Here is a 13,481-nt window from a genome sequence, read left to right on the forward strand (position 1 = left end):
CACCATACAGTTCTGAAAGTTTTTTTAATCCAAGTAAATTAATTGCCATTCATCGATCAAAATGGGCATATGACAATGTGCCCATTGAACATGCTGTTAAAAGTTGTGAATAAGGATATTTCAACTGCTACCGATGTAATGTGTAATTAGCATAAACGGCAGAAATGATGAACTGCAATTATAAGAATGACAAGAATCTCTTAGATCAGCCTCCCCCAACCTGGTCCACTGCAGATGTTTTGGACTACAATTCCAAACATTCCTGATGATGGGGCATGCTGACTAGGGCTGATGGGACCTGAAGTCCAAAACATCTGGAGGGCACCAAGTTGCAGAAAGCTGTGCTAGATAGATATGTAGTGGAGTATATACACTATTCTTACTTTTAATCTATCTTTTTTAACCAGGAAGTTGTGATCTGAAGATTATGATAAATGTACACTGACCATCAAACTGAGCATATCAAAGGTGGCTCCAATCTTGATGCATCTTCATCCAATGAAGTCTGTGGTATAGGGTCATTCTAGTCTCTGTTAGCAAATGCACAGTATATCTTCACAAATAATAAAAAAGCTGCAATATAAGAGAAACTCCAGATGTGTTATGAACTCTTGGTTGTAGTCTATTTTAGAATCCTAAGAGTGGACAATTGAACATAAAATGGATACGAGGAGATAAGTTGTTCCTGCTATGATTGAAGGTGTGGGATGACCTTTTGGACATCGGGTAGATTGATGTCTTCATGCACAAGTCCGACAGCCTGCACAGGATTGTGGGGAGAGGCATGACAATAGGCACACCTCTTGTACTGAACTGATTGGAAGTAGAGGCTGTTACATTTTCTCTCCCATTCAAGTATCTAGCCTAAAATGACTAGAGAGGGGATTGCACCTTCATTAAGAACAGTCCATGATTCTTTGGGGAGGCCAAGCCATTGTTGGTTGGGTGACCACTTGTGAATCACCAAAAAGAGGACAACAATTTGCATGAAATTTGCATATGCTAACTTATAATAAGTTATACATAGGTATATATGCCAATTTAGAAATAATTACTGTAACCTAAATAGAAATACAGTACATCTCACCATAGTGCAGAAGACTCTAACCAGGTGATCTGTGCGTTTGCCCAGTTGCTGTTCAGGTGCTGTTGATGGGCGACTTCTAGGCCCTGCTCTTCCTTCTGATCATAGAATCATAGAATAGTAGGGTTGGAAGGGGCCTACAAGACCATCGAGTCCAACCCCCTGCTCAATGCAGGAATCCAAGTCAGAGCATCCCTGACAGATGGTTGTCCAGCCTCGTCTTGAAGGCCTCCAGTGTGGGAGAGCCCACCACCTCCCCAGGTAATTGGTTCCATTGTCGTATTGCTCTTACAGTCAGGAAGTTTTTCCTGATGTTCAGCCGGAATCTGGCTTCCTGTAACTTGAGCCCATTATTCCGTGTGTGCACTCTGGGATGATCGAGAAGAGATCCTGGCCTTCTCTGCGACAACCTTTCAAGTACTTGAAGAGTGCTATCATATCTCCCCTCAGTCTTCTCTTCTCAAGGCTAAACATGCCCAGTTCTTTCAGTCTCTCTTCATAGGGCTTTGTTTCCGGTCCCCTGATCATCTTTGTTGCCCTCCTCTGAACCCTCTCCAGTTTGTCTGCATCCTTCTTAAAGTGTGGTGCCCAGAACTGGACACAGTACTCCAGATGAGGCCTTATCAGTGCTGAGTAGAGGGGAACTAGTACTTCCAGGGATTTGGAAGCTATGCTTCTATTAATGCAGCCTGAAATAGCATTGGCCTTTTTTGCAGCCACATCACATTGTTGGCTGATATTCAGCTTGTGATCTACAACAATTCCAAGATCCTTCTCGCTTGTAGTGTTGTTGAGCCACGTATCCCCCATCTTGTAACTGTGCATTTGGTTTCTTTTTCCTAGGTGCAGAACTTGGCATTTATCCCTATTAAATGTCATATCTGTTGTTTTCTGCCCAGCGCTCCAGTCTATCCAGATCACTTTGAATTTTGTTTCTGTCTTCCAAAGTATTAGCTATCCCGCCCAATTTTGTGTCATCTGCAAATTTGATCAGCATTCCCTGCACCTCCTCCTCCAAGTCATTAATAAAAATGTTGAAGAGCACTGGGCCCAGGACTGAGCCCTGCGGTACCCCGCTCGTTACCTCTCCCCAGTTTGAGAAGGTCCCATTGATAAGCACTCTTTGAGTCCGATTCTGTAGCCAACTGTGGATCCACTGGATCGTTGTTTCATCTAGCCCACTTTGAGCTAGTTTGCTCATCAGGATATCATGGGGCACTTTGTCGAAAGCTTTGTTGAAGTCGAGGTATATGATGTCTACAGCATTCCCACGGTCTACAAGGGAGGTTACTAGATCAAAAAATGAGATCAGATTTGTCTGGCAGGACTTGTTTTTGACAAATTCATGTTGGCTTCGAGTAATCACGGCATTGTTGTCAAGGTGCTTCCAGATGGATTGCTTTATCATCTGCTCCAGAATTTTCCCTGGGATTGATGTCAGACTGACTGGTCTGTAATTCCCAGGTTCCTCCTTTTTACCCTTTTTGAAGATAGGGACGACGTTAGCCCTCCTCCAGTCATCTGGCACTTCCCCCGTCCTCCATGATTTCTCAAAGAGAATAGACAGCGGTTCTGAGAGTTCTTCTGCCAGTTCCTTTATGACTCTAGGATGCAGTTCATCTGGCCCTGGAGATTTGAACTCATTCAAAGTCATTAGGTGTTCCTTGACCATATGCCTCTCGATCTCAAGCTGCAATCCTGCCCCTTCAGCCTGTACTTCGCCTTTGCCAGGGGGGTCATAGACCCTCTTTTGGGAGAAGACTGAGCCAAAGTAGGAATTGAGCACCTCTGCCTTTTCTTTGTCATCTGTTATCGTTTTGCCATCCTTATTTAATAGCTGAACCACCATTTCTTTCCTCTGCCTTTTACTATGCACGTAGCTGAAGAAAGCCTTTTTGTTGTTTTTAGCATCCCTTGCTAACCTCAGCTCATTCTCAGCTTTAGCCTTCCTGACACCATCCCTGCAATTCTGTGCTATCTGCCTGTATTCTTCCTTTGTTACTTGGCTTTCCATTTCCTATATGTGCCCTTTTTTGTTTTCAGGTCATCCCTAAGCTTTTTGTGAAGCCACATTGGCTTCTTCTGTTGTCTTCCACCTTTTCTTCTTGTTGGAATTGTTTGTGATTGTGCCTTGAGAATTTCCTTTTTTAAAAGCTCCCACCCATCTTGGACTCCTTTTCTCGTTAGCGTCGCTTGCCATGGGACCTTCCTGATCATTGTTCTGAGTTTATTAAAATCAGCTTTCCTAAAATCCAGGGTACGCGTTTGACTACACTCAGCTTTTGCTTCCCTTAGAACCAAGAACTCAAGTACAACATGGTCGCTTTCCCCCAGAGTTCCTGTAACTGCTACTTTATCCACTAAGCCATCTCTGTTGGTTAGGATCAAGTCAAGGATAGCCGATCCTCTAGTTCCTTCCTCTACTTTCTGTAGGAGGAAGTTATCCGCCACACAAGTCTGGAATTTCCTGGAGGGGCCATGTTTTGCAGAATTTGTCTCCCAACAAATATTGGGGAAATTGAAGTCCCCCATTACTACTACATCATGCTTCCTTGAAACATTGGCTATTTGCTTTTCAAAAGTTTCATCCTTGTCTTCTCCTTGATTGGGTGGCCGGTAGTAGACTCTGACCACCATGTTCCTTTTATTCTTTGCTCCATTTATTTCAACCCAGATGCTCTCGGTGGGGCTACCAAGCTCCTCCTCCTGTATTTCTGTGCAGAGATATGTATTTTTCACATACAGTGCAACCCCACCTCCCTTTCTGTTCCTCCTGTTCTTTTTGAACAAGTTATATCCTTCAATTGCTGTATTCCAGTCATGAGAGTCATCCCACCAAGTCTCAGTTATACCTATCAGGTCATAATTTCCCTCTTGTATTAAGAGTTCAAGTTTGTTCTGTTTGTTTCCCATACTCTGGGCATTAGTATATAGACATCGAAGACCATGTGCTTCATAGTCTGGCTTTCTTCCTACATGTGTCTGAAGACTATTATTGGGCGCTATCAGAGCTGTTCTCTCCGTTGCAGTGCATGCGCCTACGTCCATTGTTACCCCCAACATTACATCTCCCTTCCCTGTAGGATTCAGTTTAAAGCCCTCCTGGTGAAGTTCTTCACGCTGTGGCCAAACACATTCTTCCCATCCTTTGTGAGGTGCAACCTGTCCCTAGCCAACAGCCCATCTTCCAGGAAGTATAGCCCATGGTCCCAGAATCCAAATCTCTCTCGTCGGCACCACCTTCGTAGCCAGTCATTCACCCGGAGTATTTTTCGTTCCCTTTCTATCCCTCTTCTAACTACTGGAAGGATGGATGAGAAAACTATCTGGGCCCCAAAGTTCTTGAGTTTCCTTCCCAAAGCTTCAAAGTCTGACGTGATCTCTTCGTAGCTCCGCTTGGCGGTATCATTTGTTCCCACATGGATGAGAAGAAAGGGATACCTGTTGGTGGGCTTTATGAGCGCAGGCAACCTTTCAGTCACGTCTCTAATCTGTCCTCCCGGGAGACAACATACCTGGCGAGTCCACGGGTCTTCGTGACATACTTGGGTCTCGATCCCACGCAGCAAGGAGTCTCCCACTACTACTACTCTTCTTCTTGTTGTACGCCTGGGTTTCATCGCCTCTGTTTGACTGACCTTCAGCCTCTTGCTCACTCTCATGCAGGTTCCCCTGTGATTCTTCCTCTGCAGGCTGTCCTCCAGTCTCATCTGCAAGTACCTGGAATAGGTTCCACAGCTCCACCGCTTCCACTGGTGCAGAGTGGCGTCTAGTTCTTCTTCTCCAGTCACCCTTTTCCAAGGAGTATCCTCTACTCCATTTTTCTTCACCTCAGCATTTCCCACTGCCTCATCTTGCTATTGCTCTTCAAGCTTCTGGTCTTCCCTTTGCTGCTGTAGTTCCCCCATTCTGTCCAAGAACTCTTCGTGTTCTCTTATTCCATGGAGGGTTGACAGTCGCCACTCCAGTCCACTTACTTTTTCTTCCAGCAGCGTGATCAACTTGCACTTGTTGCAGGTGTAGGCCATGTTGTTCTCAGGCAAGAAAACAAACATTGCACACACCTTGCAGGTCACCACCACTGGAGAGTCTTGTCCTTCCATAGCCTCTTTTCCCTTTTTGTGTCTAGCTTTGTGACTGTTCTAGACTAGCCTGTGCCTGCTCCTCTACTCAGTAGAGGTTAAAAGCAGAGTCCCACTGGTGTGAAAGTGTGTGTTACAAGACAAATAAATGGGGGGAAAGTTAGTTAATAAATAAATAAATAAATAAATAAAAATGTTAGGGGCCTCCCCCTTGACCTCCCCTGCTGAACTCCCCTGGCCAACTCCTCTTTGCTCCCCCTGTCCGCTTGTTCTGTTCACTCGCTCTCTGGGAGCTTGCCTGCTTCTGTAGTCCCTGGACCAGCTGGACCAGCTTGCTCTGCTCTGCTCTGCTCTGGGAGGCGGGAAACAGACTGAAGCTTCCCGCCCAGTCAGCTGTTGGGAGTACTCAGGCCACACCCCTCCAATTCAGTTGGAGCTCTCAGAAGCACCTGGTGAGCTCACAGCCAATCAGAAGGATAAAGGGCAGCCCCCTGGGCTTCCTGCAGCCCACTTACCTCTTAGCCTCTGTCTCCTTTGTCTCCTTCGTCTCTTCAACCACTGCAACTCCTCTGGCCAACTCCTGTTTGCTCCCCCTGTTTGCTCGCTCTGTTTGCTCGCTCTCTGGGAGCTTGCCTGCTTCTGTAGTCCCTGGACCAGCTGGACCAGCTTGCTCTGCTCTGCTCTGCTCAGCTGGGAGGCGGGAAACAGACATTATATATATAGTCTGGTATAATGATGGTTCATTATACCAGACTTGGACTGGATAGTCCTTCAAAGAGAGGATGCCTTTGAAACAGAGAACAGTCCTTTGGCAGCCCTTCAAACAGAGGACTGTTCTCTGTAAAGGGGGACACCAGGCTACCTTAAAACTATGGCCCAGGACTGGCATGCAATTTCCAGTTAAAGAACAACAAAATGCAAGGTACTGAGCGCCACGTGGTCCCCCACACCCTTTCTGCTTTTATGTATTTATTTATTTGATTTATATCCTGCCTCTCCACCAAAAAATGGCACTCAAGGCAGATGTAAGGATCACAGAGGCAAGGGTCCAGCTTTACCTGAACCAGCATTCAATCTCTACTAATACAGGTTCTCCTTTGCAGTCAGTTTGTAAATTTGCATTCTGTGATAGTTCATTCATAAATGAGCTCTGATAACCACCAGGCGGTGCTAAAGTTATAAAATGTGTTTAGCTTGTTGTTGCTCTGTCCTTTGGTGCTATGATAACTACTGCCATGATTAACATTTCTGTTTGTTCTGCTCTGTTTTGTTAACCACTTGTACAATCAGCCCGGGGAGGCGTTCCCATGGCATAATTCCTTGTGAGGAAGGGCGGGATATAAATCAAATTCATAATCATAATCATAATCACAGATCAAGTCTGGTATGTGATGGACCATAGGCTTCAGAAAATGCACAGCCTTGCAGTCTGCTAGATGGTGGTCCTGTAAGCTTTCATTTTGGAAAGAATGACATACATGGTACTGTTCTATGCATCTCCTCAACAAGACATGAAAATATGCTGGTTCAGACTGATAGGCATGGATTCTCCCAGCCCTGTCTGACCCCAAAGCAGCCAGTAGATGTCAGCACAACACCTTCTCCATGGAAGTAAAGTCCAGGCATTCAGTGTCTATTTGAGAACATGGCTTATTTGTGAATGCACACATTTGCACAAAATGCACACATTTCGAAATGCTGACCTCTTTACCAATCTGTTGTTGTTGTTGACACTTTTCTTTGCCCTGCATTTTTTTTCTTCAGTTCTGCTTTCTGTTCCCCACCCCACCCCTTACGCTGAACTTTATTTCCTGTTCATAGCTTAAGGGTTGGAAGATGCCTTAAGGAAATCTTAAAAAGAAACTCCTAGGGGGGTGATTCTCAGTTTTTTTTAAATGCATGAGATTCACACTAGGATCTGAAATGCATGTTTTGTTAGCTCCTTAGAAGAGACTAGTGTTGTGCCGAAAATGCCTCCCACATTTTTTTGATCATTCTCATTCAATTTGATAGGAAAGAAATGGCTTTCAAAAAGAAATTCAAAGGAGGAGAAATTTTGGAGAAATTCTCATGGGTTGGGTTTGGGATTCTTGTGCTTACCTTACTTATGACGTGGCTGAAGAGCGTGCATGGGTGTCCTGTCTGTCATCGTACAATAATCTCTGTGGCAGCCTGTAGCCTCCTTGGCTTCCCGCACTTCAGTTAAAGCCATCATGTCATGAGGCAATTCCTCCCATGGGGCTTTTTCAGTTCAGGAAGTGTAGGTGGCCTGGGAGGCCGCAGAGCAATGGAAAGATGTGTAACAGAGAGAGAAAACATGCACAGCACCCTTGGCCACCTTGCAGTGATTAGGTAAACTGGAAAATACCACCATTCCCCCCCCCCATTCTGCCTCAGAAAAGTGGAAGCCTCAACACAGTTGATGCTGTTGCCACCTACAGAAGCAGTGCAATAAACCCAAAACCCTGAGGAAAAAAGAAAGAACCTGTGCTACAGCCTGCCAATAGTCAGCCCTATCTGTGAGAAACTGTTGGAAAATGTCTCCTCCCCTAGGAGAAATGCAGTGAAATTGTCCCCCCAATTTCTCTGCCCACAACTAGGCTGGAGAATTTTGAGAGGCCATTTGTGCACAGCTCTAGGAGAGACTAGTTTTTATTTTTAAGATCTGCAGAAAAATCCAAATTCCACAACCCTTTTGTATATATGCTGCTGATTTGCTCTGGGAGGTGGGGGTGGAATCAGCAGATCTGCATGGCGGGCTGCTGAAACTAATGCCACAGCTTGGGGCTATTCAGTTGTCGCATAGAGCAGGGGTGCAGAACCCCATCCTCAGGGGCCAAATTTAGCCCACCTACAGTCCCAATCCAGCCCTCTGTAGTTCCCCAGATGGCCACACCCTCTTTTCCGCAACCATGTTTCTGCAAACAGTTTTCTGGCTTTTGTATGGATTTTACCCCCATTGTAGAAGATTGAAATGCGTCTCCTAGGGCTTGGCTACTGGCAATAAGAGGTTTGAGCTAAAATTAGCTGGTATTTTTTTGATGTTTTTGGTCCCACCACTTTTGTCTTCAGCCCCTGCCCCACCAAAATGCAGCCCCCACAGCATCTCCAAAATGGAATTCATCTCTCGAGCTGGAAGAGGTTCAACACCCCTGTAGTATAGTATACGGACATTTCCAGGTGATATGTTTAAATGATACTGAATTTTACCAGGGGTCAAAACATCATTGTCTTCCATTTGTAGCCCTCCCATGTTTTCCCACTGTGGCTTCTGCCTTTTTATCTTACCAGAAAAAATCCACTAAGGTGGAAAAGATGGAAGAGCTGCGCAATGCCTTTTTGCTGGTAGCATTAGGAGCCCTCGATCAGGAAGCACCCTTGGACCGTTCTGTAAACAAGTAAATGGATCCAGATCCAATTCGCACAAAGGGTAGCTTCTTGGAATACAACCATGTGGTGGTGGCAAGACATACGTGTTGTGTGCCATCTTGCCATGCAGAACTGGGGGGGGGGTCCAGTATGGCACCACAAGCCACCACCAGTCCCATATGGTGAACTAGTGCACATGAACAGCTTGTGCACAGAGAAGCCACCGCATGATTGCATTTCAAGGAGCCTCAGCGGCCCTGTTGGTGTAAGTTGGTGTAAGGCCATCAGCCTCGGATGGCCTTCTCTCTGTCCCATCAGCCAGGACAGCTAGACTGGTGGGGACGAGGGAGAGGGCCTTCTCTGTGGTGGCCCCCACTCTGTGGAACTCCCTCCCTAGGGAACTCCATCATGCCCCCTCTTTAATGAGCTTCCGTCGTGCATTAAAAACGTGGTTGTTCAGGCAGGCATTTGGGGTGGGTTAGGGTATTTAAAAAAAAAAAATTATGGTAAAATTTTATTGTTTTAAATTGTTTTATGGTGAGTTGTACATCGCCCAGAGTGGCTGGGTGACCAGTCAGATGGGCGATTAATAAATTTAATAAATAAATAAATAAATAAATAAATAAAGTGAACTGGGTTTCTCTGACCTGGTTTGCACAACACGGCAGTCCGCCGTGGCTTAATTTAGCAGTGGGTGCTATTGTGTTGTGCCAGGTGCCCATGGGCACCATTTCTGCATGGTGCCTGTGGGAATCCAGCTTGCTGTGGCTTGTTGTGTCATGCAAACCTGGGCGGCAGGTGTTGTTTGATGGCTCAATGACCCTCAGCCTCAAAACAAGCCATGCAAAAATGGTGCCTTCAGGCTCCCGGCACAACACAACAACCCTAGTGGGTAAATCAAGCCACGGTAGGCTGTTGTGTCATGCAAACCAGGTGATTGTCTGAAAGCCACATGGCAGGCAGTTCTCACTAGCACGCAAAACCCTGAGTAAAGTCGGAGCTGTAGGTATCAGTGGTGAAAGCTTGCATGCTGATGTAAGCAGATGCAAGGCTGGTATAATTAGAATGATTGCCGCCACCTAAGTTAACCTTAAGCCATTACACAGTTTACTTGTATGCATTTTAGTAAACAGCACTGTGGCTGGAACAGCAACATCCTGTTTATGCTTCTAAGCAACATGATTCATAAATTGACCCATGGCAGAGCCTGTGATCGCACAACAGAATAGCCATTCTACCAAGGCGCTTGCTTGCATTTTGCTCCTTCATGTTTAGTTTAGGCAGTCCATGTTGATACAATCTCCCTGGGCAGTTGTAAACTTTTCCTGGAAATCGGGACTTTGACGCAGAGGACAGCTCTCTTAATGCTAAATAAGAAAGAAACAACAATAACGACAACAACAAAACCCTTACGTAATAAAGAAGCAGATCATGATCTCTGGTCTGTAGCATGTTGTGCCAAACAACCCTAATTTCCCTTTGCTTGAATTAGCCCTCAAGGGCTCATTTAGCAGAGTGAAGAGAATTTTGGTGGGTTTAAAGGTGCAACCCTACAGCCAGCATTCGGCCAGCTGAGTGGCTGCAGGAAGCAGTGTGAGTGTCAGTGGAAAGAGAGGCTTGTTGGCGGAATGGTACACACCAGTGAAGGCCCCCTGGTATCCCACAGACAGGCCTGGATTAAAAGTACTGAGTGCCTGAAGCTAATGTGGGTGGAACAGAGGCTAAATAGTATGTACTATACATTGCAACAACTTCTATCATCATCATCATCATCAAGCCCACGTCGCCTGGGCGCTAGTAGTCTGAGCATGAAACATACTGTTCCTTGACTCCTGCTATGCCAGTCCTCTAGAAGCTATATGGAGGATACTTTCCTTCAACGGAACCGAGGACCTTTGGTCATCACTTCCTCACACTCATCACTGCTGAACGACATTTGCTTCTTACCCTCAGGCCTCAAGCCCACCCCCTTCCCTCTTCCCCCCACATTTTAAAACCTGTCTTTTCCTAGGGCTGCTTCTTTTCTTCCTCTGCTGCTGCCTCAGAGCATTCACCACTGCTTCCACCACCATCCCTGCCACCAATATGGCCACTCAGAGAGTGGCCTCGACTTGGAAAACCCAAGGCCTTCCTTCTGTTCTTTGGGTTTTTCTCCCTGTGCACTTGTGCAGTGCAGAGCTATGTAGGAGCTGTAGTTCTCTGACCATCTCAGTCTCCTGGCCAAGGCGTGGAAACGTACTGCTTGGCTATTAAAGCTCGAACTTTGCATGCACTTTTTTGAACTTTTTTTTTTTTTTTGCATATCTACACTGCTCAAGCTTCATTTTTTTTTTTTTTAAAGAGCAAAATCGGTCTGGTAGATCTCTAGTAATAAGTGTTATACTAATGTATTCTTATATAGATGATGATCATGACTGGTTTGTATCCAACTATGTCCATCCAGAACGGACACCACCAGCAGAACAGATTCCTCCTCTCATCCTATAGCCCTCCCACTCCACAGCTCCCAAATCTTCTCTGGAGAGTTGGAGGATCCTCCAAAGCAGCTTTTTTTGGGTGTGTGTGTGTGCGTGCAGTGGGGGGGGGGGGAGAACGTGAAAGTCCTGTTACTATGTCAGATGTAGCCCATTATTATTAAGTCATCAAACAAATTATCTAAAATTAACAAATATATTCAAAGAAAATAGAAGATCTTCAAACACAAATAAACGTTTCTTTAAACATTTTTGTTTTCTTTTCCTGGCTTTCGCCATGGCAAAGTCATGAATGATGCGATCACAATTCAGAATTGTGGCAGATTCACTGTCGGTGGTCAAGACGGACAAAGTAGTGAGATGCTCTTGAGTCACTGGGGATCGGAGGACATGTTTTATCCTTTTTTAGAAGAGAGTAGGGATGTTGTCTGGTACAGCTAGATTGATTTCTATCCCATTGTTGGAGGAAAAAATCAAGAAGGTACATGGCATTTTTCTCCCTTGCGTGGCTACTAATGCTGATAAAGGTACTGGAATGTTCATTGGTTCTGCAGTGGAGCACACAATAGAAGATGGCAGCCAGTTGATCCACATGTGACCCATCAGGCATTGAGTCGACAGACACTGAAAAATATCACACATCCTTGAATGTATTCTCTCCACATTACATGACACTCACTGTGTTATGTGTACTAGGCCTTGAAAGCCATGCTACTGAGGAAATTTGCACTGACTGCACTTTAAAATGCCTTATTGAGACAGTCTCTCCTTTAAAAAGAGGCTTTATGTATAACATTCCCCCGAGGAGCTCAAGATTGCATACATGGCTTTCCCTTGGCCCCTATTCTCATAACAACAATGCTGTGAGGAAGATAAAGCTAAAAGGGAGTGGCTGGCTCAAGGTCACCCAGTAAACCTGTGGTCATGTGTCCTCTTTTACAGGGCTCTATTTCAAGGGCTGCCAGAGGACTGTCCTCATTTTGAAGGCATCCTCTACTGGAAGGGCTGTCCAATCCAAATGCAGTATAAAGACAAAGAACTCTTGGAAGCAACAGCTGGGCCTTGGAGGCGCCTGACAACAGACTGAGCAAGGCGCACAGGTCACCTGGTCACAATCTTCCCTGCTATGGTGTTATGTACTGTATTTCTGTTTAAATTACAATAACTGAACAACAACAACAAACTGTTTCTAAATCTGCATCTATACATATACATTAGCCTGTGCAGATTTTATACAATGTGGTGTCCTCTCTCTTTTTTTGGTAATGCATGTCTTCTTTTTTGGCGATTCACAAGTGGCCACCCTAAGCTGGGAAACTGAGGGCCTAAAAATCCATGAGGATTTTGGACAAGCCAGTCCTCTATGGAAAACGTCATGGGTGTGAATGTCCCACCAGCAGTTGGAGCCAAAATGGAGCACTCTGGGGGCCTGTGGGGGGGGCATGTCAGTGAAGGATGAAGATTCGAAGCCCTCTTGTTCCACTGGCATGCCCTTGGAAAGGGCCCAAAATGATGTCAGCCCCTAGGACTGGGATAGTAATTTCCTTCCCATGGGAATCAATGAAAAGGATTTTTTAAAGAAAAAATCTGGCAGTGAGACGGAAGGGCTTAGGAAGTGGCAGTAGCTCTTGATGGGATTATTTAGTTTTTCTGTACGCCACCCTGAGATCTTAATGAGGTAGGGCAGGATGCAAATGTTTTAAATAAAATAAATAATAATAAATAATAAATAATGATGCCTTCTGTTAGAAAAGCAATTAGCAGAGAAGAAAACGAAAAGGCAAAACAGAATGAGTGTTTACCAGTCTCCCATGCACACAGGCTATCTTAGCACACAGTGAAGGAGCGCACAAATATTCTTGCATATACAATGCAGGTACAGTGTAGGGTTTCAAAGGGGTTTGTTCAGTCCATTTTGTGTTCCATTACACTGGCATGAGAGAGAGCAAACACAAGTGTTCCCAGCAATAGTGGAGGTCAGACAGAGAGAGTGGGGGAAGGAAGGGGAGGAGCAAAAGGAAGAAATCACAGGAAACCACACTGTAGGCTACAGAGATTGTAGGGCTAGCTGTGCTCAACATTCCCATGAAGTAACTGGAACACCCCCTTCCCCCCTTTCAGTAACTTGCAGATGAGGCTGCAGTTTTCCCAACAGCTCTGACACAGAATCCCCCCCCCGCCCCAAGGATTACCCTGTAAATGTGCTTTGAGCAGTGTTGTGTGGCTAGCTTTTGCAATGGACTTTGCTCTGTTGGTGTTAAAAATGCAACAAGTGCTAAAATCTATGATTGAAATCCTCCCTGAGCTCATGCACACTGGCACCTATACTTTGTGTCCAGAAATTATAGTACTGCTCTGACACTAACAAATAAGATGTTTAAGGTTGCAAGCCTATATACCAGGGGTGCAAAACCTCAGACTCAGGGACCAAATCTAGGGGTCCCAATCTGGCCCTTGGGCTTCCCCAGAAGG

This window comes from Heloderma suspectum, chromosome 2 (assembly GCF_057233095.1).
Source record: "Heloderma suspectum isolate Gila_16-S chromosome 2, 16-S_ref, whole genome shotgun sequence".
In the NCBI taxonomy this organism is placed as follows: domain Eukaryota; kingdom Metazoa; phylum Chordata; class Lepidosauria; order Squamata; family Helodermatidae; genus Heloderma; species Heloderma suspectum.